Source organism: Colossoma macropomum, unplaced genomic scaffold (assembly GCF_904425465.1).
Source record: "Colossoma macropomum unplaced genomic scaffold, Colossoma_macropomum, whole genome shotgun sequence".
Classification (NCBI taxonomy): domain Eukaryota; kingdom Metazoa; phylum Chordata; class Actinopteri; order Characiformes; family Serrasalmidae; genus Colossoma; species Colossoma macropomum.
This window is the reverse complement of record NW_023494788.1, coordinates 30,077,912-30,083,911: the sequence shown is the minus strand read 5'-3', so window position 1 is coordinate 30,083,911 and position 6,000 is coordinate 30,077,912.

Here is a 6,000-nt window from a genome sequence, read left to right as displayed (position 1 = left end):
TTCCTCCTGGTTTGTTCACATATTTAAAAAACGTAACATTAAGGCAGGTAAATCTGCAGTCGTACAGCGGGCCTTCAACAAAAAGGAAGAGCAGTGTGGCCTCGTGTGAAGCCAAGCAGTCCTGCTTAACAAAGCTTACAAATGAGAGGAATATGCGTCTAAAAACGAGGGAAAGCGGTTAGCAGCTGAATCACGAAGCTAATTATGCTAAATTTGTAAACTGAAATCCTACAGAGCCTGTGTGTGCACTATCCGCGGGTCACGGCCTACATTAACAGAGCTCCTCCAGTTTTCTGGATTTAAAAGTGTGATAGCGGGAACACATCTGACTCATAACACGTATTACACTGCTCTGTTTCGGGTTTGTAAAGGTTTTGGAGAATAACCGACTTTTTTCCCCTATGTAGGCTCTACCTGTCCTCGGTTTAAAGGCAGTGTGGGCGCCATGTGAGTCCTGAGTCTGAGTTTGAGGACACTCTGGGTCGGAAATAATCAAACCTACCGAGTTAGGATACGTAGTGACCGAGATGAGCCGTTCAGGGCCGACGGTTTCAACTTACTGGGTGAATAACAACAGAGCTGGAGGCACGGCTGTGAGCAGCATTTAAAATAACTCAACATAACAAACAAACAACGCGAGTACAAATATGATTTGCTGGCACATATAGTGAAAATATTACGTTAATTCCCAAATTATGATTCTTTGTCCCAGTATATGGCAGTTAACTCACGGCACTGTTAGTAAATCAAACAGGTGGTGTTTAGCTGTGGCTTAAAGATTCATTAGTCCAGCAGTAGTTAGCACAAATTGCTAATATGGTTCAAAATGGGTGCGTTTCTCCTAAATTAAGAAAACGTACATGTAACTTACATATTAGTAGAGCGTATTCGCACCGAGAAAGAACGAAAGAAAAGGAAAAACGCAGAAAAATAAGGTTTAGGAACGTTACAGCGTTACACCGTGTAGCTTCCCAGCTCTATCACACAAAAGCCTTTCCAACGAAAACACAGGCGCACACAGTAAAAGTTTATCGGTGAGATCCTGAGAGCGGATCACAGAGCAAAACACGGCACCCAGAACAGGAACAGAAACACGTTTCGTTTTACGGGTTAGTTAGGACGTATGTGTATATATAAGTTAAATATGCGCATTACCTTGAAAGTGTTGTGAGTGTTGAGGCTGCAGGAGGTTTCCGAAAGAGGCGCGAACGTGCGGGTCATGTGATGGTGTGTGTCCACCAACCCCCCTCAGCTCAGAACAACATCCGCTACTGACACATTAGCATAATCACACTGAGCCCATATTCTCATCCACACCCAGAAAAACTCACCAAACTCACTCCAGCACGTGTTTTTTTAAACCGTGCTGCATCGCCTGTTCCCTCATTTCTACAGTTATTACACTAAATTACTTTAAAGCAGGCTTAATAAATTAGTTACTATCATAGCTGGAGAAATGTGCCAGATTTAGCCTCGTCTGAAACAACAGAAATCTAGCAAAGAAAAAAAATACAAGGTCATAATAATTACATTATACTAGCATATATGTTAATAAGATTGAGAAATCAGTCCTTTATCCAACCTTGAAACACAGAAGAGGAAGAAAAGAAAAGGAAAGAGAGAGAGAGAGAGAGCCTTGAGAATTACTCGTTGTGCCAGGTTAGGAAGCCTGAGAAATGTGCCAGCTAATTATGCAGCCTTGAAACACCACAAAAGTAGTAAAGAAAGAAAATAGACAGTCATAATAATTACAGATTATACTGTAGCATATAGGAAATATACAAAGAATAAAAATGACTAATGCTACCACAGTATAAAGATTCTGAAGCTTAAGAAATGTGTCTTTTATCCAGCCTTGAAAACCGAAAAGAAAAAAGAAAACAAAACACGAACTACACGTTAGCCAAAAAATCAGTTGCTACACAGATAAAACGGGTCCACTGAAGGAAGCTCCTAATTTAAGCGAATATAACCACAGCCTTTCTAATGAGTGATAAAGTTCTGCTTCTCAGTAAGTTTAGGTAACCGAGTGTCTGAGAAACTGAGAAATACAGTGAAAAATGTCTGCCTCATCTTGAGCCTCAGAAAAAAAAAAAGCCGTGGTAAACGAAAGTGAGCAGCACAGACGCCCTCCTGCTCCTCTGAAGCCCCAAAGCGGTTCTCCGCTACCTTGGGCTACCGCGCAGATGTTTCATGTTCGACCCATGTCGCCAGTCTAGGAAGACAACAAAAAGTTATGTCATGCATGTAATTGAAGAGCATCCTTTTGTTGTTTTTCTTTCTGGGGGTGGGGTGAGGGAGAGGAGACTCACGTAGCCCACCGTAACAGTTGTTCTGCATATTTGAGCTTTTAACGCCGATCCACACCGACCCGTGATCATCCTGTGCTGTAGAAAAGCTACGAATCCTGCGGAAATGAAACGACGTGTAGCGATAAATTTGGAACAATCAGTGTGTGTAAGAGTGCTCTCGGCTCGGTTTAGCTGTCTTATCGTGCGGCCAGAAAGAGCGAGAAGGCTGAAGTGACCCCTAACCCCTGTAAACCCTACCCCCACAACTCTATAGCACCATTGTGCCATGCATCAAAGACAGGAGTTTCCCTCAGCATTCCCCACTAAAGCTGCTTTTCCCCACTAGACAATCAGCCTGACTTCATTTATCTGCATGTGGGCTTGTTGTGTCTGCCTACTGCAAACTTTCTGCCTTAGTGGGAATTTACTTTGAGTTCATTTTGTACTTCAATATTGTAGTTTTCTGGTTCTCATATGAATTGAAAGCATCAGCTCTTACTAAGGAAGAAATGAAGAAAATTAGATTTTTTCCAGTCTCCATCTTTTCACAGTGTGTGTAGAACCTAGTTCTTATGAGAAGAACCATTAACAATTATTTAAAAGAAATCTTACATAATTTTCAATTGCAAAGAGAGTGTTGTGTTACATAGGAAGACACTTCAGAGAAAAACAAAACTGACAAATGGTTCTTCTCATATGAATAGAGTTCTTTCCAGTTTTCATCTTTTCAAAGTATGTGGAGAACCCTATTCTAATGAGAAGAACCATTTGTCTGTTTTGTTTCTTTTCCTAAATACTTTGTTATCAATTATCTTCCTGTACAACACAACACTGTTTGCAAGTGAAATTGATGTAAGATTTCTTTTAAATAATTATAAATGTCCCCATTTTGATTGTCTTATTTATCTGATTAACAGTTTTACCAGGTTATTCAACATTTATTCTGATTTATCTGTTTCTAACAGTTTCATGGAGTCTGTCTGTGAGCAATATGTATTTTAAACTAGACTAATCGTCTTTCTCGTCCCTTGAGAGGCTACATTATTGTAACTATAACTGCATTATCCTGTTTACAACAGCGGGGGCTTTAAAAACAGCGTTATTTCCTTAATGATCAAGAAAGTGTGAAGTAGCAAATCAAGCGTGACACCACCTTAGTTTGTGTGTGAGATACAGAGGAGCATAAACACGCTTATTTCACTGAAATAAAGGCTCAAGTAAATGGATAAGTAGATGCTATACATTAACTGAACTGCAGTGGAACTGCATATAATATCTATCAGCCTGAGAAATTTCATTAGACCCTGTTCTTCTCCAAAGTTGGTGGTGTGAGCAACAACAAAGCAGTACAGATTCTGAACTAACGAAACACAATAATATTAAATCCCACAAACACATTTGGAACTAAAATGCAAAGGACTTAAAAGTAGATTTCTTTCACAGATGTATCAAGTAAAAAAGTGATAGCAAAAAAGGCACAAATTTACCAAAATCGTACTTAAAGTTCAGAGACCCAAGCACTGAATTTAATTGATGTATTTTTATTTTTCCTTTGCAAACTGCTTTTAAGAAGCCACAGAACATAAAAAGTATGATGTTTTGTGGATTTTGTAAAAGTGTTACAAAAACTGTGGGCTTTAAAGGTTAGAAAATTTTCTTTTCATTTTAGTGAATGTAACACACAAAGATGTGTATATACTTGTTCTTGCAATTTTTTTAAAGATTTTTAAAAAATATAATTTATCTTATATTAATTTATTTTACATATCTTATGCAGTTGTATGCAAAAGTTTGAACACCCCTGGTCAAAAGACCAGGATTTTGTTGATTCTCTGAAAGAATGAAAATAATTGAACACATCCTCTACAGAGAACAGACTTAAATATAGCATTTTCTCTGCAAATTTTAGTGCACTATTTGTATTTGTATTATTAAAAATATGTTTTTGTTTCTCCCCAATATGTCAAATTCAGCAGATTAACAGTAATTGTGTATTAAATTGTGCAGAAGTGTGTTCTCTGTAGTGGGTGTGTAACTTATTCTCACTTAGAAAATCAACAAATCATGCAGTTTGACTAGGGGGCAGAAACTTTCGCGAAGGAGTGCATAAGAACAGTAAATTAATTTAATATTTTAAAATTATGTATATATTTTAGTTAAATTGGTTTTATCTATTCTTCTATCCTATCTATAGTTTTGTTTATCTATGTTGTAAATACTGTTCTCTGCATAATTTGTGGAACTCGCTCAAGTTTTTCACTCACCTGTGTCCCTGTACTCTTGTGATGTGACAATAAATCTGATTTGATTTGATTTGATTTGATTTCCTTCTCCAAAACACCTAAACCAGCTCATAAAGGGCTTGAATATTTCCTGATGAGTTGGAGAGGAGTCGAGGTGGGGAATAGTTGAAACTGTATGTGGCTGGGGGTCCGCAAGACCAGAGATGGACGTGTTGATTTTAATGGAGAGAAAGGGGCAGTGGTGTGAATAATGCTGAAAGTGGTGAAAACTGAGAGCTCTGGTTGCATTTTTGCAAGATTCACAAAAATAGACTCAAGACTATGTTTACATAAATCTATCATTTATTTGCTGTATTTTTGTTATTACTAAACACATCAGGAATGAATGGGGAAAAAACACAGCTCAGATATTTACTTGGATATTTACAGAGCAGTGACACTAATAAGAGGCTGACATGCTGTTTGACTTTGGCATGCTGTGAAATTCAGAAAATAACTTTTTTATTTTTTTACCTCAAATGGTGCTCTGATACAGTGTAGAGTGTGGGCTGTGGTATTCTGTTGTTTTAGTGACATTTAGTAAATACACTGCTTTAAACAGTTGTTGCAGTTTTGCAACTGAGGGTCTCAAAAGGGTAGCATACACACAACTTTAATGAGATTTCTCCTAGAAGCCAGCATTAAAAAACTCGTCTCATTTTTCTCATCATCTAGCATGTAATATTTATGTAATATTTACAGTTCCATGCAGCTCTGCTAGAAGTGAATGGAAAGTCTGGTATCACGTTGTTTGTTTTATGCAGTATTTTTGAGTCTTTGTGAGAGCATTCAGCACATCCAGAGCTGTGTAGCTGAAACACTTTATATTTAACAGGTAAAGATAAGAATAATAAGGGAGATATTTTTGCCCCGTCACTACTATGTGAATGATTTTGCATGCACAAAAATATTAGATCATTGGCTGTAAATCCATTCTTCACGACTCTGTGCACTTCACTCTGTTGTTGTTTCTAACACATCTGATTTATCTTGTCAGATAATTATTAAGCCTTTCATAAGCTGAGTCAGTAATATTACAGCAACAGTATATGGGATCTATGGTTTTAATGGCTATAGCCGAGATTGAACTTTATTACATTACTTAAATGGCCAATATCATAGAAACCATGTCATAGAAGTAGGATTTTGATGTAGCATGTAAACATTGTTACATTTTCAAAAGGTACCGTTCACTGTTCGGTCCATACAGTCTACGCTTGGAAACTAAGCTGCAAAACAGCCCATTCTGATATCACAGAAACCAATACATTTGCATAAAGTTGCATGCAAAAGTTTATGTATTTGCTGAATGTAACAGATTGCAATATATAGATATATATATAAAATGTGCCATAACTTTTGCACAAACCACATTCTATGTTTTTGTATGTCTCCAATATGTCAAATTCAGCAAATAAACAGTAACT